At 38.6% G+C, this 23,948-nt stretch overlaps 7 non-coding genes across 7 annotated transcripts; all 7 read right to left on the bottom strand.

Moving 5' to 3' along the window:
• Positions 1–342: 342 nt before the first annotated feature.
• LOC142512784 (5S ribosomal RNA) lies at positions 343–461 on the bottom strand. The gene has a single exon (XR_012808875.1). It is a non-coding gene; the product is annotated as a 5S ribosomal RNA (ribosomal RNA).
• Positions 462–1,145: 684 nt separating this feature from the next.
• LOC142514641 (5S ribosomal RNA) lies at positions 1,146–1,264 on the bottom strand. Its single transcript, XR_012810526.1, has one exon. It is a non-coding gene; the product is annotated as a 5S ribosomal RNA (ribosomal RNA).
• A 686-nt stretch (positions 1,265–1,950) lies between these two features.
• On the bottom strand, positions 1,951–2,069 carry LOC142513060 (5S ribosomal RNA). The gene has a single exon (XR_012809026.1). It is a non-coding gene; the product is annotated as a 5S ribosomal RNA (ribosomal RNA).
• Positions 2,070–2,754: 685 nt separating this feature from the next.
• Positions 2,755–2,873, bottom strand: LOC142506607 (5S ribosomal RNA). The gene has a single exon (XR_012804894.1). It is a non-coding gene; the product is annotated as a 5S ribosomal RNA (ribosomal RNA).
• Positions 2,874–3,557: 684 nt separating this feature from the next.
• Positions 3,558–3,676, bottom strand: LOC142516778 (5S ribosomal RNA). Its single transcript, XR_012812554.1, has one exon. It is a non-coding gene; the product is annotated as a 5S ribosomal RNA (ribosomal RNA).
• A 684-nt stretch (positions 3,677–4,360) lies between these two features.
• On the bottom strand, positions 4,361–4,479 carry LOC142512948 (5S ribosomal RNA). The gene has a single exon (XR_012808921.1). It is a non-coding gene; the product is annotated as a 5S ribosomal RNA (ribosomal RNA).
• A 1,066-nt stretch (positions 4,480–5,545) lies between these two features.
• Positions 5,546–5,664, bottom strand: LOC142516254 (5S ribosomal RNA). Its single transcript, XR_012812057.1, has one exon. It is a non-coding gene; the product is annotated as a 5S ribosomal RNA (ribosomal RNA).
• Between the last annotated feature and the right edge of the window lie 18,284 nt (positions 5,665–23,948).

The raw sequence follows: 23,948 nt of genomic DNA on the forward strand, positions 1-23,948 counted from the left end.
AAGCTATTATTATGACTGGGATACGATAAAATGGAACCGGAATCGAATTTCGAACTTCCTAAGCGGATTTCTCGAGGAAACGAAAGCTTAACAGAAGCGTTAAATCGCAAATTAGAGGGTCTTAGAGAAGGAATTCGGCTAAAATCTCGTCAGCTCATTGCGTAGTAATGTGTCTCGTCCGTTTGCCCGTTTACAATCAAATTAGCCTACAATTTTGTCCAAATCCGGCAGTGCCCGAGCTACTTTCATTTCACATGTCTTATCTGGTCCCGATCGAGATTCAGATGATTTGAGCCGAAAATCGTCTGTCAACAAGTAATCAAAAATAGAAAAACACGAAAAGGGGTGCAACACGAGGACTTCCCAGGGGGTCACCCATCCTAGTACTGCTCTCGCCCAAGCACGCTTAACTTCGGAGTTCTAATGGGATCCGGTGGATTAGTGCTGGTATGATCGCACCTGACATTGAGTGGGATGTTTATTCTTATATCCCTCGAGTACGTGTGGAGCGGGCGGCGATGGACAACACGCGGCACTGCTCTCGCCCAATCATAACCATGAAGTTAAGCGTTCTGGCGCGATTGCAGAGCTAGGATGGGTGACCTCCCTGGGAAGACCTCGTGTCGCGACCGTTTACGTAAATTATGGATAAAACAGTCGAAATAATTGTTTTTAATGAGTTAACCGTCTCCGGAGTAATCTGCGTCATACCCTTCCGCACAGAACCGGCTCACGACAACAAAAATCGATAAATGTTCCCAGAAAATAGAAAAAAAAATAAGAAGAAGGAAATAACGAATGTAAATCTATTATTATGCCTGGGATACGATAAAATGGAACCGGAATCGAATTTCGAACTTCCTAAGCGGATTTCTCGAGGAAACGAAAGCTTAACAGAAGCGTTAAATCGCAAATTAGAGGGTCTTAGAGAAGGAATTCGGCTAAAATCTCGTCAGCTCATTGCGTAGTAATGAGTCTCGTCCGTTTGCCCGTTTACAATCAAATTAGCCTACAATTTTGTCCAAATCCGGCAGTGCCCGAGCTACTTTCATTTCACATGTCTTATCTGGTCCCGATCGAGATTCAGATGATTTGAGCCGAAAATCGTCTGTCAACAAGTAATCAAAAATAGAAAAACACGAAAAGGGGTGCAACACGAGGACTTCCCAGGAGGTCACCCATCCTAGTACTGCTCTCGCCCAAGCACGCTTAACTTCGGAGTTCTGATGGGATCCGGTGCATTAGTGCTGGTATGATCGCACCCGACATTGAGTGGGATGTTTATTCTTATATCCCTCGAGTACGTGTGGAGCGGGCGGCGATGGACAACACGCGGCACTGCTCTCGCCCAATCATAACCATGAAGTTAAGCGTTCTGGCGCGATGGCAGAGGTAGGATGGGTGACCTCCCTGGGAAGACCTCGTGTCGCGATCGTTTACGTAAATTATGGATAAAACAGTCGAAATAATTGTTTTTAATGAGTTAACCGTCTCCGGAGTAATCTGCGTCATACCCTTCCGCACAGAACCGGCTCACGACAACAAAAATCGATAAATGTTCCCAGAAAATAGAAAAAAAAATAAGAAGAAGGAAAATAACGAATGTAAAGCTATTATTATGCCTGGGATACGATAAAATGGAACCGGAATCGAATTTCGAACTTCCTAAGCGGATTTCTCGAGGAAACGAAAGCTTAACAGAAGCGGTTAAATCGCAAATTAGAGGGTCTTAGAGAAGGAATTCGGCTAAAATCTCGTCAGCTCATTGCGTAGTAATGAGTCTCGTCCGTTTGCCCGTTTACAATCAAATTAGCCTACAATTTTGTCCAAATCCGGCAGTGCCCGAGCTACTTTCATTTCACATGTCTTATCTGGTCCCGATCGAGATTCAGATGATTTGAGCCGAAAATCGTCTGTCAACAAGTAATCAAAAATAGAAAAACACGAAAAGGGGTGCAACACGAGGACTTCCCAGGGGGTCACCCATCCTAGTACTGCTCTCGCCCAAGCACGCTTAACTTCGGAGTTCTGATGGGATCCGGTGCATTAGTGCTGGTATGATCGCACCCGACATTGAGTGGGATGTTTATTCTTATATCCCTCGAGTACGTGTGGAGCGGGCGGCGATGGACAACACGCGGCACTGCTCTCGCCCAATCATAACCATGAAGTTAAGCGTTCTGGCGCGATGGCAGAGCTAGGATGGGTGACCTCCCTGGGAAGACCTCGTGTCGCGACCGTTTACGGAAATAATGGATAAAACAGTCGAAATAATTGTTTTTAATGAGTTAACCGTCTCCGGAGTAATCTGCGTCATACCCTTCCGCACAGAACCGGCTCAGGAAACCAAAAATCGATAAATGTTCCCAGAAAATAGAAAAAAAAAATAAGAAGAAGGAAATAACGAATGTTATGCTATTATTATTCCTGGGATACGATAAAATGGAACCGGAATCGAATTTCGAACTTCCTAAGCGGATTTCTCGTGGAAACGAAAGCTTAAGAGAAGCGGTAAATCGCAAATTAGAGGGTCTTAGAGAAGGAATTCGGCTAAAATCTCGTCAGCTCATTGCGTAGTAATGTGTCTCGTCCGTTTGCCCATTTACAATCAAATTATCCTACAATTTTGTCCAAATCCGGCAGTGCCCGAGCTACTTTCATTTCACATGTCTTATCTGGTCTCGATCGAGATTCAGATGATTTGAGCCGAAAATCGTCTGTCAACAAGTAATCAAAAATAGAAAAACACGAAAAGGGGTGCAACACGAGGACTTCCTAGGGGGTCACCCATTCTAGTACTGCTCTCGCCCAAGCAAGCTTAACTTCGGAGTTCTGATGGGATCCATGGCATTAGTGCTGGTATGATCGCACCCGACATTGAGTGGGATGTTTATTCTTATATCCCTCGAGTACGTGTGGAGCGGGCGGCGATGGACAACACGCGGCACTGCTCTCGCCCAATCATAACCATGAAGTTAAGCGTTCTGGCGCGATGGCAGAGCTAGGATGGGTGACCTCACTGGGAAGACCTCGTGTCGCGACCATTTACGTAAATTATGGATAAAACAGTCGAAATAATTGTTTTTAATGAGTTAACCGTCTCCGGAGTAATCTGCGTCATACCCTTCCGCACAAAACCGGCTCACGACAACAAAAATCGATAAATGTTCCTAGAAAATTGAAAAAAAAATAAGAAGAAGGAAATAACGAATATAAATCTATTATTATGCCTGGGATACGATAAAATGGAACCGGAATCGAATTTCGAACTTCCTAAGCGGATTTCTCGAGGAAAAGAAAGCTTAACAGAAGCGTTTAATCGCAAATTAGAGGGTCTTAGAGAAGGAATTCGGCTAAAATCTCGTCAGCTCATTGCGTAGTAATGAGTCTCGTCCGTTTGCCCGTTTACAATCAAATTAGCCTACAATTTTGTCCAAATCTGGCAGTGCCCGAGCTACTCTCATTTCACATGTCTTATCTGGTCCCGATCGAGATTCAGATGATTTGAGCCGAAAATCGTCTGTCAACAAGTAATCAAAAATAGAAAAACACGAAAAGGGGTGCAACACGAGGACTTCCTAGGGGGTCACCCATTCTAGTACTGCTCTCGTCCAAGCACGCTTAACTTCGGAGTTCTGATGGGATCCATGGCATTAGTGCTGGTATGATCGCACCCGACATTGAGTGGGATGTTTATTCTTATATCCCTCGAGTACGTGTGGAGAGGGCGGCGATGGACAACACGCGGCACTGCTCTCGCCCAATCATAACCAAGAAGTTAAGCGTTCTGGCGCGAAGGCAGAGGTAGGATGGGTGACCTCCCTGGGAAGACCTCGTGTCGCGACCGTTTACGTAAATTATGGATAAAACAGTCGAAATAATTGTTTTTAATGAGTTAACCGTCTCCGGAGTAATCTGCGTCATACCCTTCCGCACAGAACCGGATCACGACAACAAAAATCGATTAATGTTCCCAGAAAATAGAAAAAAAAATAAGAAGAAGGAAATAACGAATGTAAAGCTATTATTATGCCTGGGATACGATAAAATGGAACCGGAATCGAATTTCGAACTTCCTAAGCGGATTTCTCGAGGAAACAAAAGCTTAACAGAAGCGGTAAATGGCAAATCAGAGGGTCTTAGAGAAGGAATTCGGCTAAAATCTCGTCAGCTCATTGCGTAGTAATGAGTCTCGTCCGTTTGCCCATTTACAATCAAATTAGCCTACAATTTTGTCCAAATCCGGCAGTGCCCGAGCTACTTTCATTTCACATGTCTTATCTGGTCCCGATCGAGATTCAGATGATTTGAGCCGAAAATCGTATGTCAACAAGTAATCAAAAATAGAAAAACACGAAAAAGGGTGCAACACGAGGACTTCCCAGGGGGTCACCCACCCTAGTACTGCTCTCGCCCAAGCACGCTAAACTTCGGAGTTCTGATGGGATCCGGTGCATTAGTGCTGGTATGATCGCACCCGACATTGAGTGGGATGTTTATTCTTATATCCCTCGAGTACGTGTGGAGCGGGCGGCGATGGACAACACGCGGCACTGCTCTCGCCCAATCATAACCATGAAGTTAAGCGTTCTGGCGCGATGGCAGAGCTAGGATGGGTGACCTCCCTGGGAAGACCTCGTGTCGCGATCGTTTACGTGAATTATGGATAAAACAGTTGAATTAATTGTTTTTAATGTGTTAACCTTCTCCGGAGTAATCTGCGTCATACCCTTCCGCACAGAACCGGCTCACGACAACAAAAATCGATAAACGTTCCCAGAAAATAGAAAAAAAAATAAGAAGAAGGAAATAACGAATGTAAAGCTATTATTATGCCTGGGATACGATAAAATGGAACCGGAATCGAATTTCGAACTTCCTAAGCGGATTTCTCGAGGAAACGAAAGCTTAATAGAAGCGGTAAATCGCAAATTAGAGGGTCTTAGAGAAGAAATTCGGCTAAAATCTCGTCAGCTCATTGCGTAGTAATGAATCTCGTCCGTTGCCCGTTTACAATCAAATTAGCCCACAATTTTGTCCAAATTCGGCAGTGCCCGAGCTACTTTCATTTCACATGTCTTATCTGGTCCCGATCGAGATTCAGATGATTTGAGCCGAAAATCGTCTGTCAACAAGTAATCAAAAATAGAAAAACACGAAAAGGGGTGAAACACGAGGACAACCTAGGGGTAAATAACGATGTAAAGCTATTATTATGCCTGGGATACGATAAAATGGAACTGGAATCGAATTTCGAACTTCCTAAGCGGATTTCTCGAGGAAGCGAAAGCTTAACAGAAGCGGTAAATCGCAAATTAGAGGGTTTAGAGAAGGAATTCGTCTAAAATCTCGTCAGCTCATTGCGTAGTAATGAGTCTCGTCCGTTTACCCGTTTACAATCAAATTAGCCTACAATTTTGTCCAAATCCTGCAGTGCCCGAGCTACTTTCATTTCACATGTCTTATCTGGTCCCGATCGAGATTCAGATGATTTGAGCCGAAAATCGTTTGTCAACAAGTAATCAAAAATAGAAAAACACGATAAAGGGTGCAACACGAGGACTTTCCAGGGGGTCACCCATCCTAGTACTGCTCTGGCCCAAGCACACTTAACTTCGGAGTTCTGTTGGGATCCGGTGCATTAGTGCTGGTATGATCGCACCCGACATTGAGTGGGATGTTTATTCTAATATCCCTCGAGTACGTGTGGAGCGGGCGACGATGGACAACACGTGGCACTGCTCTCGCCCAATCATAACCATGAAGTTAAGCGTTCTGGCGCGATGGCAGAGCTAGGATGGGTGACCTCCCTGGAGAGACCTCATGCCGCGACCGGTTACGTAAATTATGGTTAAAACAGTCGAAATAATTGTTTTTAATGAGTTAACCGTCTCCGGAGTAATCTGCGTCATACCCATCCACACAGAACCGGCTCACGACAACAAAAATCGATAAATGTTCCCAGAAAATAGAAAAAAAAAATAAGAAGAAGGAAATAACGAATGTAAAGCTATTATTATGCTTGGTCATGTTTAAACCACGGGTTTGAAATCAAATTGAAATTTCTAGGATTTAGTTTTCTCAATTTTTTCTATTATTAGGTTCAAAAGTAATCTACGTACACAAATAATGATTTCGTTTCATTATTAGGACATGACTTTGTTAAAATTCAAATAAAAATTGAGGTAAATGACAAGAGGTTAAGGAAGTAATGCATCGGGGGATCATTCAATAATATGGCAGCTTGAGTGTTTCCTTTTGATTTGGCATAACACTGGTTCCAACTACGGGCTCTTAGATTCACAAGGCAACAAGAAGTTGCTTCAATATTTGGTGATTATTTAATAACACCGTCTCTAATTCACTAAGATGTTTTTATCGCTTTGGTGGTGTGGTTATTTTAGCTATCCATATGAAAAATGATAAAAATGATCAGCCGCGATTTGTTTTACAAGATTTTCTTTTATTTCGTATTGACAAATACAATATTTGTTTAAAAATCAACAATCACTAGTATTACAACTCACAAAAAATTAACTATCTCAAACTCCTCCCCTTTGCATTTGGAGAGTAAGTATCTTTTTCTCCTTCCCCTCAACTTGCCGTGTTCCTCTTTTAAATTGAATATTTATTTGTTATTTTGTGGTAGAGCAAGGGCGGCTTCATAATCATATTATATGAGCTTTTTAGGCGATGAAAGTAAGAATGATACCAGACATTTACTTGACCACATAAAATATGTTTGCACAAAAAAAAAAATGACCATAAAAAAATCTCTATTGCAACCAACAAAATCTAATGACGACGCAACGATGTTTGGGACATACTATTTCAAATATGGTTGATCATGTGTGCTTTAGAAGGTATTTTTATGCCTTAAAACTGTTAGGTAAAGTTGTTTCCTAGAACAAAATTAAGAACGACATCATGAAAATATTTGAGCATGAAAGAGATAAAATAATGAAATTATTAGATTCAAATGCATTGAATACTGATACGTGGACGTCAAACAACCAAAAAAATAGGATTCATGGCAATCACTTCACACTTCATCGATGCTTCATGGAAACTACAAAGTCGGCTTGTAAGGTAAATTTTGTCTTCTTTCTTTAACTTTGTACTTGTATTTACCATTAATAATATTACTATCATTTTTAAAATTTCTTTTTTATTTCTTTTTTCACTAGGTTTATATATGTGCCATGTCCACATACTATTGAAGTCCTTGCAAATCTCCTTGTTGATTGCCTCTTGGATTGGAATGTGGTTCGTAAGTTATCTACTTTAACTGTTGATAATTGCTCAACTAATTATGTTATGATTGAGCTTATTCTAGATAAGCTTCTCCAAGTTCACTTATTTTAGAAGGTAAATTATTTCACATGCGATGTTGTGCCCATATTTTGAATTTGGATGTGAGGGATGGACTATAATTAATCAGTGGTAGTATTGAAACACTTCGATATAATTTCGGATTTTGGACAACAATGTCGAAAAGTGATGAAAATTTTTATTGAAGCAGGTCGACAATTGAAGGTTCCAAGCACTAAAAAATTGGAAATTGATTGCAAAACACGTTGGAACTTTACATATTTAATTTTTAACATTGAATTTGAATATAAAGATGTGTTTGCTCGTTTGAAACACCGTGAGAGTTTATATAAAAGAGTTTGCACGGAAGAAGATTGGTCAAAACTGAGAGAGATTTATTCTAAATTGGCGATTTTTTATGATTCCATGGAGTTGATTTCGGGACAAAGTATCCCACTATAAATCTTTTTTTCTCGACTATTTGTGATATTAAATTGATAATTGGCTTCTTTTGGATGATAATGTTGTTAATACAATGGAAACAAATATGAAATTAAAGTTTTAAAATTATTGGGGAGTGATGAATTGTTTATTGAAAATTGGGAGCATTTTAGATCAGAGGTACAAGATGAAGATAATTCAATTAATTATCCTTTGTTAATTGGAAATTGGGAGCATTTTAGATCCGATGTACAAGATGAAGACAATTTGATTTATTATTCTCTTGTTTATGGTGATATGTCTTCATTTGAGATTTAAAAATAAAGAAAAAGTTGCATGACGTTGTTGAAGAGTACAAGATGAAATCCAAACAATCTCAGGAAGTGAAAAATTCACGATCTTCATATTTAAGGCTTCCACTTCCTAAGCGTGGTATTTATGCTGATAAATTAAGATGTTCATGGATTCTAATACTTATACTAAACTTGAGAAATCGGAGTTGGATTATTATTTAGAAGAATCTCTCTTGCCAAGAAATACAAGTGACTTTGATATATTATGTTGGTGGAAGACGGTTGAGATCAAACATCCCATTTTGCATGATATTGCAAAGGATGTGTTCGTCATTCCTGTGACGAATGTTTCTTCTAAGTCAACATTCAGTACCAGTGGGAGATTTTAAATGATCACCGTAATCGACTTCATCCTAAAACTGTGGAGGCTTTTCATTTGTGCTCGAGATTAGTCATGAAGTGAAATTCAAGTTATTAAATATTTTCAAAACAAAATTGTTTATGATATTTTATTTATTTTTAAATTTATAATATCTTTTATTTTTTTGTCTTAATAGATTCTATATCTTCAAATGATCAAAATTTTGACAACGATTCTGATATAAAGATAAGTAATAAGTTTCTGAGAAGGCTGGGGAAGGGTGGGCAAGGGTGCAGCATACCCAGAAGAGGGCTCAAACCTCTTTCTCTTCAGCTTGGCCATTTCGGCTTTCATCTCGGCCTTCATTATGGTGTCGTTTGCAGACAGAACAAGGAAGGGTAAGTGTTCATAAAAACAGGAAAAAATAAAAAAAATACAGGGGTTGGAGTGCCCTACATATGTCTCCATTCAGCTCCATTTTTTTTCTTGCAGAACCCAAATTTGAAAAACAGGTTGTCATCTACCAAGTTATTAATGTTAAAACACTTAACACTCATGATGGCCAAAAAGTTATTAAAGTTATGGGTCTCAGCTCCGCTAATTGGTCGGGAAGGGTGAAGTTCATGACCTAATCCATGCCACAGTTCCACGGCCTAGGGGACTTAACGAAGAAGTATATGTTATGCCATCACTTATGGGATTCCGGCTTTCTTTTGAAAAATTTGTGCTCATGGTGGATGGACAGATAGAAACGGCCGGGAGCAGTTTTCTTTATTTGAATAAACCTTTGTAGGTTGGTTCCTGATCCTAATATGAGCCAGGAAGAACTTAAATAAAACACCTAATGCTAGGAGTGAGCTAATGGAGTTAGAGCCTAACTGGCTCGGGCACATTTATAAGTAATTACAGGTGGTTTGGATGAGCTTCAGCGCATGAAACCTAAGGTCCATCTCTACCTAGTCAACATAGAAGGTATGATATTTCTCGAGCGGAAGATGGGATCGTTCTGTCCGACCAGGGATGCATATTTTGTGTTTATGGGACATGCCTCACCACTCTCTAATAGAGGGCCCTAAGTCAAGATCTAAGTGGGAAGCCAGGAACTCATACCAGGGGTGCACTTCTTCCCTCAATCGAACTTCATCTGCTTTAAGTTGCTCACTCTTTTGGACTTCTCAGCCCGGGTCTCAGAAGGAGAGGGTTCGGGACTCTCCTCCTAACTTTCCTCTTTATGGGCTTCTTGGGGCTCAGAGTGGACCTGCTCAGTTCTAGAGGGTCGGGGCTCATCTGCTCGAGACAAGGTCTCATCTAAGTAATCCAATAATTCTTGCACAGCAGACTCGTCGAGGGAAGACATCCTAAAAATTAGCCTTAGTAAAAGTGAATGAACTTATTGGGGGGGGGGGGGGGGGGGGGGGGGGGGGGGGGGGGGGGGTCAGAAATTAAGTGATCGGGAGTGAGTCACGCTGGTCGGGAGAGCTCTCGAAATTTCGACAGAGTAACAGTTCGAGAAAAGTAGGGTGGAAAAGAAGAGGGGAGGTCCCATATTTATACTTGGGGAAGTTTCACGCCAGACGTCCTATTAACAGGAAATAAAGTGTCCGGATTTTTTTGGGGAGACGTATGGTAACCTCGGGAACCGAGTTTCCAGAAGATCTAGGACGTCCATTAATTTCAACTCGGATCAATATATGCACCATCCAAGATGCCATGTAGGGCTGAACCAATACACAAGAGACACGAAGAATCAGTTATATAGGGCTTAAGATCCGACCAGATTCTTTATTATAAACTTCATTCTTCTTTTAGGCTAAAAAAGGGGAAATACTATTGATTCCCCCAAAAATTGACATATCTGGGCAGATCTAAGTCTATTTCAAAAATAGCACTAGACCTTTAAGGCTCTTGTTGATCAAGGGCTCGGTAGTTAGAAGTCCGAATCCATATGCCTGAGCCCATGAATCTCCAATAGGACCATTCTCCTCAACCCTGCTTACTAGAAGTCCGAGTCCACCAAGGGGCCGAGAAATTCGACCCATAATGCAGTGAGGGAATGAGAATATATTCTCGTTAATAGATAAGAGGTCCCGATAAATACATGATTCGATCAAATCTCATTGAGATAAGGCAAGACTCCTAGCCGTCATCAAGAATCCCATCCGCCATGGTTAAGGAGTCCTCCTGTCTAGGGTTTCTTGTCTCAGGTAAGATTCTACCTAGCAAGAATCTTACTCCAACTAGGTAACTAGCATCTCCTGCATCTATAAATACCAGGTATTGATCACGTACGGTTTTAACTCTCTCACGTTCTCTTGGTCAATTAACATTACTATATCTCTCTCTGAAGTTTTCTCTCTAGACTGACTTAAGCATCAAATGGGTCATGCCAGAAAACTCTCCGGAGTCCCTAACCTTATTTCTGTACGTACAGAACTCAAACCCCGACCCGATCACTCAACTGCGAAAATTTAAAGATCTGCTCTCCAAACCGAACATGAGGTAAAATTTTGGTGTCGTCAATAATGTTTTCAATTATGATTAATTTATGCAACAAAATATTAATACATCCATTTCCGTTTGTTTATCACTAATCATATCCATTTTTTAATTAATAAATTGAGACGCATTTATATTTAATTAATTTGTGGTCTTCAGCCGGATCAGAGAGCTCACTTTAGAACCAAACAAACAAAAGAAAATAGTCAAATACGTAGTGTACATCTCAAATATTTTATGATTCTAACAACGTTCCTCGATCTAGAATATCAAGACTCTTGTTTTTAGATAAGTAAAGTTATTTTAAATTCTAAAAAAATTGTTAAAATTATACCATACTAAAATAATTTACGATCAAAATCGCTCATTCTCCGACGGGAACCGAATTAGAAAGGGCAGTTTGCGGATATAAAAAATTACATACAAACATTTGGGTGAAATTTCTTCCATGCTCAAGTTATCTCATTCGATATAATATGATTTTCCTATAATTATTTTAGATTTTAATTTTTCAAGTTTTTTTCGGATATTTTCAAGCTTATCGAAATTCGATTAGTCATATTACATATTGATGATTAGTCATTTATTCTTAAAAAAAATTATATTTAGGGTTTCGAATATTAATGGTTAGTAAATAAACTTTCTCAAATGCATTGTATACATATTAAAAATAATTTCTCTTCCGTATACATGAGATTGATGCTTATCCTCAATATTCCGTTGCACCAAAAATGACTATGATGATGTACGATTTTGGTCTAGGAGCAAGAATGGTAAATATTCGGTTAAAGATGGCATGGAGACCAGAAGCTGGGACACACCACCATTCAATTCTCGGCAGCCTCTTGGCTCTTGGTGGAGGAGGATTTTGAAATTCCAATTACCACCGAAAGTTCGTATATATATGTGGAAAGCATCCAGAGACTTTATTCCCACTAAGGTTAATTTGCTTTCTCATCATATTCCAACTCATGGGGCATGCTCGCTATGCAATTTCTATTATGCATCTACTAGTCATTATCTCATTTTCTGTTTGGCTATTAAGGATGTTTGGAAAAATACTCCATTTTGGTACTGTCTGAAAACACATCGTGATGCTTCCTTTCTTGGTTGTGCTTTATATGTGTCAAAGAGCTTTAAACAGGAGGAATTTGAATTGTTTGTGATCTTTTGTTGGGCAATTTGGCTTGAAACATGTATTAAAAAAAACGAAACTGGGGGTAAGAGCGAGAAATTTTGAGTGCACTGGGGTTATGCACTTCTAGATTCGGTTCGTTACTCTAGATTAAAGTATATTATATCAGCTTGTTCTTCACAAATCTCAGCATATCACTTATGGAAACCGCCTACCCCAAAATTATTTCGATTAGATGTTGATGTGGGGTTTGATATATGACCTAATAAATTCAATGTTGGAGCAATAATTAGATATTCACAGGGAGTAACTAGAGGTTTCCATGATCTTATAATCTGTAATCCGGGTAGTGTCCTTGCAGCTGAAATATTGGCTATACATTGTGGTATGGATTTGTTTCTACAGGTGGGAGTATCTTCTGTTTGTATCTATTCAAACTCCAAATAGGCCGTTCGTGTACTCAACCCAGATATGGAAGCATGTTCTTTGGGTGTATTGGCTCTTGAAGCTAATTCTGTTCCTAGTGAATCATTTAGTGTCGATCAAGCATATGAATCGCTCGGCAAATACTGTGGCACATTTTCTTGCTCATAGAACATTCAATAGCTCTTCCAGATTACATTGACTAGATGGAAATACTCCATCTTGGCTTTTTTGTATTGTAACTCAGGATTTACCGATTTGATGATATGAATGTTTGATTTTTAAAAAAAAAAATTTTGATGGAAATAAAAAAAAATCCCTTTCATTTCAATGTGTGATCGGTCGAGTCATGTTCTCATTCACCCAGAAACTTTCCAGAAGTTGCTCTTTGTCCGAACAACCTCCTGATATCGATGATCACTTCTTGCTCTCGTTGGTTTCGCGCGTCACGAATAGTTTGTCTTCAAAACATTAATTAATACTAGATAAGCAGTCACAATATAATATATAATAAAAAATTAAGTTTTATGATATATATTTATTATCAAATTGACCGATAATTATAGCTTCATTAATGATAATGCAATTAATGTTGTTTCTGATTAATTAAGCGACGGTATAATATCGATAGGTTGAAGGAAGCTTTCCTATTAATTAATTAATGATTAAAAATTATAAAGAATCTCATGTAGGCTAGCTCATTATCTTAATTAGATTCAACAAATTATAATTTGACATATCCAGACACTCAACTTCCTTTTATTTTTTCAATCAAACCGTACCACTAAATATTAAATAATTTTTTTAAACAAATACAATAATAAGAGAAATTATTTTTATAAAGATAAATAAAAAATATTTTATAAATCGAGAATTTAATTTTCATTTAAAAAATAATGGTGAACCATTGGAATTATATATGAATATTAATATGAAAGAAATGCTTTGAACCTAAATTTAATCTCATTGGAATTGATCTCTCGATAATGCAATGCGCAGCAAAGGTAGTTGAAGGGAAATCTTACTTCCGATTTTAATTGATATATTTTATAGATTTAAATTATTTTTCTAATATTATGTTTCTTTGTTGATCTAATTGAGTTTAATATTTAATATGATTTTATCTTTCCTAGATGATGAGATAATCATTCAAATATATTTAAGATATGTTATCTATTGATGAGATATGATATTGGTATTTAAAAAGAGTTTATTCCTAATAAAACTCTTATATTCCATTGTGCTATAGGTTTCCTTATGTTGGTAAAACTCTACATCTATAAATAAGAGACTAAGGACATCATTGATGCTCTCTCCTCCTCGGTCAATATTCACTCACGTGTGCACGTTCAGAATTTCAGAGAAAATCCTATTCAAGAGACGTGATGTGCTTTGAAGAGTGGTGATAGCGTATTGCCGTGAATGTTGAGAACATCTGCGGACAACATCTGTGAAAAAGTTGGCCGAATACTGTTTCTCATGGATCTCCTTTTAGCAACACGTTTTGCTTTTTTGTTTTAGTTTTATTCTGGTTATTTGTTTTAGAAAACATTTGTTTTCTCAACTTGTTGAGGAAATTGATTTTAGTGAGAATCACTAGTGATTGGTTTTTGTAAACGATTGGTTTTTCTAGTGATTAATTTTTGTCATAAGGCACCGCACAAGTATTTATACTTGTGCAAATTTACTCTTGTCCATCTATTTATTTAAAGTCAATTTGTTGTTTAAAATATAATATTCCGCTGCATGTTGTCCGAGATGTTGTAACATCTGGCACAACACTTAATTCTGATTAAACACAAATTCACTATCTTATATCCTATTCTGAAATTGTTATTAAGTTTAGCATCTATCGAACAAAATAATTTCTAACAAGTGGTATCAGAGCCTTCTCTTGATATACTAAGTGCTGATTCTGGTTTTTGTTTTGTTTGACATATATTAATCAAATGGACACATAACTTGCAAACGCAGCACTTTGACCACCAGTCCTAGATGGTACCAATTACAACCTCTGGAAGGTCAAAATCAGATACTTCATAAAATCCATAGATGAACGGGCATGGCAGCGTGTCATCAATGGATGGACTTCACCTAGAGTGACAGATCAAGATGGTGACAGCTTGCCAAAGCCTGAAATTGATTGGACTACTGATGAAGTGCAAAGTTTAAACAACAACTCAAAGGCCTTGAATGCAATCTTTACGTCGGTTGACATGAATATGTTCAGTCTGGTCACAAACTGTACTTCGGCTAAAAGTGCATGGGATATCCTCCAAAGACACTTCGAACCTTTGAGATGAACATAGACATGCAGAAGAAGGATAAAGGGAAGACTATTGCATTCCAAGCTTCAAATGACACCTACAATGACCTCCTCTCAAGAAGTCAATGAATCAGATCTTTGTGAGGACTCCATCTCATTTATCACAAAGAAATTCGAGGATTACTTGAAAAGAATTAGAGATAAGAAGAAGGATGCACAACCCTCAAAATTTCCGATTCATCCTGCACCTGAAAGACCAGAAAGGTTTCTTGCCAAGCAACAATCTCAACGAAGGAATGAAGGCAGAGAACAATTTAACTCAAAGAAGTATGATTCAGTACAGTGCAGAGAGTGTATGAGATTTGGCCACTATGCAAATGAATGTGCTAACAGATTGCGAAAGAACAAAGGCTACAATGTGTCTCTAAGCGATAAAGAATCTGATGAGGAGGAGAAATCCAATGATGAAGACAATCATACCTCCTTGACTGCGTTATTGACAGAAAATCGCAGGATGCAAGTGAATCCTTTAGGTGTTGCCCTAGGTGTTGCCACACCTGGCCGCAACATCTGCAAAAAATCAGTGCATCTGAAATGCACAACTTCTGGAAATTCGAGTGGAGATGATGAATCAGAGGCTGATGATGAAGAGATGACACTTGAGAGTGTTCAAAAGCTTTATGAAGAATTGTTTGAGGATTGGACTAAAAGAAACAAGCTTAACTCCACTCTTGTAAAGGAAAATACTGATCTAAGAGCCGTGGTTGCCAAACTTGAAGTAATTCCGAGCAAAAAGGACTTAGAACTGGGAAAGATCAAAGAAGAACTTCAAAAGGCAACTGAAACCTTGTCCAAGTTTAATTCGAGCACATCAAAGCTCGAATCCATACTTTCGAATGGAAGAGATGACAAGAAGGGTCTAGGGTTCAAAGACAGTGTGCATGAAACTGGTGAATCATCAAACTCCACTATCTTTGTGAAAGGAAAAACTGAAACATTCACACCGCCACAACCTACACCTTCAACCAAAAGCTTTCCACCGAAAAGACAATCCACTGCACCTGTTTCTAAGAAGAGAAAACGAAGGTATGTATGCCATTACTGCTTTAAGCCTGGACATATCAGGCCATATTGTTTTAAACTCAGGGACGACCGCATGAACCAAAAGTCAAGTCGAATGTTGCCTCAAATGTTGCACAACACCTTCGGCAACACCTCCAAGAATCGACCTACAGTAAGGCAAGTTTGGGTACCAAAGGTAAAAATTCACTGTAATGTTGTTTATACTTCATTAAAAACTAACACTGCGGGTTACTGGTACTTTGATAGTTGAAGCTCACGCCATATGACAGGGTCAAGAGAATATCTCATCAATTACATTAAACAAAAATGTGGCAGAGTAACCTATGGAGGGGGAGCTAAAGGAAAAATTGTTGGAAAGGGAACTTTGAATGTCGAAGGACTACCAAAGCTCCACAATGTGCTCCATGTTGAAGGGCTAACCTCAAATTTGATAAGCATAAGTCAATTATGCGATGATAATTTGCATGTCAAGTTTAATAAGTATGTGTGTGAAGTTTATAATGAATCTAACATGTGCATCATGACAGGTACAAGGTCCTCAGACAATTGCTACCAAATTGGTGAAGAACTGTCGTGCAAACAGGCACAAATCACTGAACTTGAACTTTGGCATCAGAAACTCGGCAATGTTAATTTCAAAACCTTGAAGAATCTGAGTAAATACAAGGCAGTACGAGGTATGCCAAATATTTCATCTGGAATACCCTATGTGTGCGGTGAGTGTCAAAAAGGTAAACAGACTCGCGTGTCACACCCGGTGTTGGCAACATCTGGGACAACACGCTGTCTGGAGTTACTTCACATGGATCTTATGGGTCCTATGGAAGTCGAAAGCTTTGGAGGTAAGAAATTTTCTTTCGTATGTGTTGATGATTTCTCACGATTTTCATGGGTTAGTTTTATTAGGGAGAAATCAGATACCTTCAGTACGTTTAAAAAACTGTTCACAAGAATCACAAACTTTCATAGTTTGAAGGTAAGAAGAATCAGGACTGACCATGATAAGGAATTTGAGAATTCTTCATTCTCATCATTTTGTGACAGGAAAGGTATCTCACACGAATTTTCGGCACCAAAAACTACACAACAGAATGGAATTGCCGAACGCAAAAACAGAACACTTCAAGAAATGGAAAGGGTGATGCTGACATCAAAGAATATATCAAAGCGTTTTTGTGCAGAGGCCCTAAATACAGCTTGCCATATCTCAAACAGAGTGTATTTGAGAAGTGGCTTAACCATGACATCTTATGAGATAATCATGGGAAAGAAGCCTAACCTCAAATATTTTCATATTTTTGGATGCATCTGTTACACTTTAAATGACAGGGATCAACTTGCTAAATTCGATTCAAAGAGTGATAAGTGTCTGTTTTTAGGATATACCACTAATAGTCGAGCCTATCGTATGTTTAATCTAAGAACAAGGACTATTGTGGAATCAATTAATGTTTTTTTTGATGATTGTGCAGAAATCAAGAAGAAAACTGCTGAAGATGACGTTGATGATCTTCTGGAAAATCCGACCATACTGAAAAATGCAGGTGTGGCCCCAGATGTTGAAACACATAGCACAACATGTGACATTGAAGTCACCGAATTTGAGGACGAAGCAAATAGTGATGATGACACAGCAAATGATGGACAGAATATACCGACTAAGATTCAGAAAAATCATACATCATGTTAAATAATTGGAAGTGTGCAAGGTGAAGTCCAAACTTGAAAGAAAGAGAAAGTCAATTACCGAAAAATGGCTGGACTTATATGCATGAGCTCGGCTTACTCACATGTTAGATTTTCATGTTTTGTATCTCAATGTGAACCTAAAAATGTTGACGAAGCCTTAAAAGATGAGTTTTGGGTCAACGCTATGCATGATGAGCTTGATGAATTCGTTCGAAATGAGGTGTGGGATCTGGTTCCACCTCCTGACAACGTCAATATAATTGGAACTAGATGGATTTTTAAAAATAAAACCGATGAGTCAGGGAACATCATTCGAAACAAAGCAAGGTTGGTTGCTCAAGGGTACACACCGGTTAAGGGGGTTGATTTTGATGAGACCTTTGCTCATGTTGCCCACATTGAGTCAATCCAGCTTCTGTTATCCATTGCATGCTACATGAAAATCAAATTATTTCAAATGGACGTCAAAAGTGCATTCTTGAATGGTACCTTGTGTGAGGAAGCATATGTTAGACAGCCTAAAGGATTTGAAGATCCACATAATTTGAATCATGTGTACAAGTTGAAAAAGGCTCTTTACGATTTGAAGCAAGCAGCACGTGCATGGTATGACAGATTAACAGAATATCTTCTTGAAATTGGCATCAAACGAGGTGAGGTAGACAATACTCTTTTTATTCAGAAATCCAAAGGTGAGATACTTATTTGTCAAGTTTATGTTGATGATATAATCTTTGGTTCCTCATCTCAAAAGCATGCTGATAATTTTGTTGTGTGCATGTCATCCACATTCGAAATGAGCATGCTTGGTGAGCTACGTTTCTTTCTTGGTTTGCAAATCAAACAAATGCATGATGGCATCTTTTTGTGTCAAAGTAAGTATGCTAAAAACTTGATAAAGAAATTTGCTAATGAAAACACCAAGCACATGAAGACACCTATGGGCTCAAATGAAAAATTATCCAAAGATGATGCTGCCGAAAATGTTGACAATACTTTATACCGTAGCATCATAGGTAGCCTCCTTTATTTGAAAGCCAGTCGACCTGACATCATGTTTAGTGTATGCTTATGTGCTAGATATCAATCTAATCCTAAGATCTCCCATTTGAAAGCTGTGAAGCGTATTCTTCGCTACATAGCAGGCACAATTGAATTAGGACTATGGTACACTCAAGAAATCAACTCGAACTTAGTAGGTTTTTCTGATGCTGATTGGGCTGGTGATTTAGATGATAGGAAGAGTACACCTGGAGGTTGCTTTTATCTTGGAAATAATTTGATCTCTTGGCATAGTAGGAAACAAAATTGTGTGTCACTCTCAATTGCTGAATCTGAATATGTAGCAGCTGGGAGTTGTTGTTCTCAACTTTTATGGATGAATCAAATGATAGAAGATTATGGGCTTAAGAGTGAACCCGTAGTGGTGTACTGTGACAATTCTAGTGCAATAAACATTTCGAAAAATCCAGTACAACACTCTCGAACTAAACACATTGACATTCGTCATCACTTTATTCGAGATCTAGTAGAGAAAGTATTGATTCAGATAGAATTTGTTGATACAAATAACCAATTGGCTGACATATTTACAAAAGCATTAGACTTTGAGAGATTCTCCAATCTTAGGAAATCTCTCAGCATGTGTTCTGTCTGATCATTCATAGATGTTGTCTCAGATGTCACAACATCTCGGACAATATCTAACATGCATGTGTATTTTTAGGACTTAGACATTCTGCATTTTCATGCATTCTGTGACATGATGTGTTGGAATGATGTTGCGTAATCTTCTGTTACACTTACAATTCCTTATTCTATATTTTATTTAACACACTTGGACATGCAAAATATTGTATTTGAGTCACTAAGTAGTGAAGGATAATCATGTACATCATGAGTTTGTCCCATGTGAAAGGTGATTTGAGTAGATTGAAAATATTTATAAACATGTTCTGTATCAGAAGAAAAGATTGGAAAAAGCTACCTAAAAGAGTCCAATGAAGACTGTGCTTTTAGTGTGGGAGCTACCTCTTCTGAATTCAATGCAAAGAATCAAAATAGAAAAATTGGAAAAAACTACCTAGAGGAGTCCAAAAGAAGACCGTTCTTCTAGTGTGAGAGCTACCTCTTCTATGATCTGAAAATGGTTAGTCCCTAAGTGTGAGGAAAAATCAAAAATAATTTTTAGGAATTGGAAGTGTTGCCGAAGATGTTGCCAACATTTGTGACAACACCTCATCTGTAAACATATCTCATACTTGTTTCATGTTCTTAATTTTGTTACATTCTGTTATTAGGCATAAATAGGTCATGAATAAACATATCATCATGAATATTGCTGTGCCAAAAGGACATGAATATTTCAACAAAGTAAAATCCGGTGAAAATCCATACATTGCGACAGTCTCTAATTTATGTGAACATTGATGTCTAGTGGGGCTAAAGGTCGATGTGGAGTTATTTCTGGATATTTTGAACAGTTTTTAGTATCAAATTGTCTCAGTAATATCTTAAAAGGTGTTAAGCTCCTAAACAGTGCCGTTATTTTCTTACCGTTGGAGAAATTCTGTGGAGTGAATCATTTTTTTCACTGTTTGGGTTCATTTGATTGTTTGATTTTGTTACCATTGTACTGATCATTCATACTTATCTCATATATTTACACCGCCTAATTTATCATTATCTGCTTAATTATCTCTCAAATTTCCGTACCATCTTCTCGCAATTTCTCTCTGCAAAACTTTTCCCCCAAAATTGTCGATTCGTCTCTTTGCTTGAAACTTATCTCGTGAAAATTGCAGGAAAGGGCTTTGATCCCCACGATATCCGAAGCAAAATGGGCCATACAGAGGATGTTTCCTCACCTCCCGCAACATCTGCTACAACACCTTCTGTCCAGAACATGCAGATCATTCCTGCTGCTCTAATGCCCAACCCTCTGGAAGTTATTGCTTCCGGTGAACTTGGGAATGCTTTTGATATTGATAATCCACCAATCATGCAGGTGTTTGATCCTCCGCGCCAGCACGTTTGTCGCTCCAAAAGACAGGCAGGGTATAACCCTGATTTGACCACCTCAAAGCGATTCCGTCGAAAAGGTGAGGGGACGAGCCGACCTTCACTTGATGACCCTGAGCACACCTCAGGTGACGACTCTGCTGATGGAGACTATGAATTTGTGGCCCGTACGAAGAGAATTCCTTCGTCCTCAGCCAGCATTGATTCCTCCGATGACTCCACTAATTCTTCACCGCCTCCTCCTCCACCAATGTCCTCACCACCTCGTGATGAGAAAATTACGTTGGTCCAATTTATGGCCAACCTCAAATGCCAACAAGCTGCTCGACAATCTGTCCCAAATGTTTCTGAAGACTCCAATGCCTCTGCTAATACCGTACCTGTTGATGCTCCTCCTCCTATGGATGTTGCTTCAGATGACGAGACCTCCTCGTACAACATCGACCTCAATGATTACGATTTGTCCAGCAGTTTCAAGAACATGTTTTATACCGAGGAGGCGTTTTCAAACTGGTCTCTTTACGCAAACCAGGCTCTTATTGAGGAACGAAATGCTGATATGGAAGCCTTCTCTCGCAACAATCTAATCGAGTTCCTCCAATCTCGTGGACTGTTATCTACTGTCTCTTCTGCGCTTCCCTATTGTGTAAGGTGGTTCTTGAATTCTACGCGAACCTTTCTTCCAGCGTCAGAGATGCGCGATCGCCCAAATTTGGACGAGGTTTTGTACGAAACAGGGTTTACAACTTTGAGCCACAGATCATCAATAATTATTATGGCACACCTGTAATTGCTGAAGGTCCTCCACCAGACTTTAATGATGTGATTTCCACCCTGACTGGTGGACTGATTAGCCAGTTCCCTGCACATCCCGAAAAGGTGTCGTCTTCCAATCTTACATCTCTATACTCAGTCCTTCACAAGATTGCCATTCGCAACTGGACTCCAACCACCAACACCATGGTGGTCACCAAGTCTCAGGCACTGACTCTTTTTGCTACTGGAAACTCCTCTTTGAACTTTGGGCGTTTGGTTTTTTACACTATTATGCAGTATGCCCATGGCGGCTTAAAGTCATCCAAGCTACCATTTCCCTCTCTTATTTATGGCATTTTAGAGTAACAAGGGTTCATTAAAGACATCACCGAACACTCCACACATGCCAGTGAGTTACTGAAAATCGTCCCTGCTCTCTTTAAGGGCAAACGTAAGATTGACCTTCCTTGGAACGCCTCTACCACAGTACCTCCTACCTCTCGGCCTTCTACATGTTCCACTTCTTTTCGACCAACAGATGGTTATCTGAAGATTCCCGTTGCTGGTGTTCAGGCTCATCTTGACCATGTTCTCAAAAGGATCTCCCAAGCTAAGGCGGACTTGGCATATTATGAGGATTTGGCTGCTGATCTCAAGCTCTTCTTGAACGAGGGTGTCTTTCCCGGACAAAAAGGGGGAGAGGATCAAACGGATGCTGCTGGTCCATTTGGGACCAAGGATTATGACAGTGCAGAGGATGACAGTGATGATGAAGAAGAGGATGAGGATGATTGAATGTGTTTTGTTTTTTTTCTGTTTCTAGTTCTTTTAGTGTTTAGAGGTGTTTTTCCGAATGTTACCAACTCTACTAACAACATTTTCTGATGTCTGTAGTTCGTTCAGGGGGAGAGAAATGATTTAACTCAGGGGGAGTTGATTTGAACTAAACAAAGAGAAATGATTTAACTCAAGGGGAATTGATTTGAACTAAACAAGGATAAATGTGTTTGATCTCATTTTGTCCAAGAAAGGCAAAAAGGGGGAGATTGAAGGGAAATCTTACTTTCGATTTTAATTGATATATTTTTTTGATTTAAATTATTTCCCTAATATTATGTTTCCTTGTTGATCTAATTGAGTTTAATATTTAATATGATTTTTCATTTCTTAGATAATGAGATAATCATTCAAATATATTTAAGATATGTTATCTATTGATGAGATATGATATTGGTGTTTAAAAAGAGTTTATTCCTAATAAAACTCTTATTTTCCATTGTGCTATAGGTTTTCTTATGGAGGTAAAACTCTACATCTATAAATAAGAGACCAAGGACATCATTGATACTCTCTCTTCCTCGGTCAATATTCATTCACGTGTGCACGTTCAGAATTTCAGAGAAAAACCTATTCAAGAGACGTGTTGTGTTTTAAAGAGTGGTGATAGCGTGTTGCCGTGAATGTTGAGAACATCTGCGGACAACATCTGTGAAGAAGTTGGCCGAAGACTGTTTCTCGTGGATCTCCTTTTAGCAACACGTTTTGCTTTTTCGTTTTAGTTTTATTCTGGTTATTTTGTTTTAGAAAGTATTTGTTTTCTCAACTTGTTGAGGAAATTGATTTTAGTGAGAATTACTAGTGATTGGTTTTTGTAAACGATTGGTTTTTCTAGTGATTAATTTTTGCCATAAGGCACCGCACAAGTATTTATACTTGTGCAAATTTACTCTTGTCCATCTATTTATTTAAAGTCAATTTGTGGTTTAAAATATAATATTCCGCTGCATGTTGTCCGAGATGTTGTAACATCTGACATAACACTTAGTTCTGATTAAACACAAATTCACTATCTTATATCCTATTCTGATATTGTTATTAAGTTTAGCATCTGTCGAACAAAATAAGTTCTAACAGTAGTGATTAAGAAAACAAAATCTAACAGTACTCTTCTTTCTCGCTTTGGCTATCACTTCAAGAATCGTTTCAATTAATCGATTAAAGCACATTTTGAGTGAAGAGCTGCCTTTAGTATGCATGAAACCAGTGGCAGCAAATTAAATTCCATCATATATATCAAAATTTGAGAATGGAAAATTTAAAAGCTATTATCTCACTCACCTCTTCAACCCCAATCTCGAGCTCTTGTTTCTTGGATATGATCAGGGAACCAAATTATGTTGGATAGTAGAGTTTTCAATAGCAAAGATCCTTCCAGTAATGCCATGATCTGATGACAAATTAATAAAAAAAATTACAAAATCAGACATTGTAAGAAATCAAATTACATTATTTATAAAATGGATATAAAGGTTGACCTGTTGAAAACCCCAATAGAAAGACATTTCTTCCAACATGCCTTTACCTTCAACATTGTATTGCCTTAGAATTTGGGAACGACATTATGCATTTTTAGGCGGAATTTGAAGATAATTTACCTTGTAAAAACACGTCGCCTTTGCTTAAGGGTTGGCAGTGTAACTCCGGTTGATTGTACAAATCTTCCCTGGGGTTTACTTTCTTGTTCATTGACAGACAACAATGGCATGTAACAGTGTCAAAATACATGCTAATGCATTTACGTTTCTCAACGAGCGTGGAGTTTAGCACACTCTGAGTCCGAAAGGATTTCTTGGCAACAGTAGCATCGTCTCAGCCTCCTTGGCCCGGAAAAAC

This window comes from Primulina tabacum, chromosome 10, assembly GCF_025594145.1.
Source record: "Primulina tabacum isolate GXHZ01 chromosome 10, ASM2559414v2, whole genome shotgun sequence".
NCBI classification, from domain to species: Eukaryota; Viridiplantae; Streptophyta; class Magnoliopsida; order Lamiales; family Gesneriaceae; genus Primulina; species Primulina tabacum.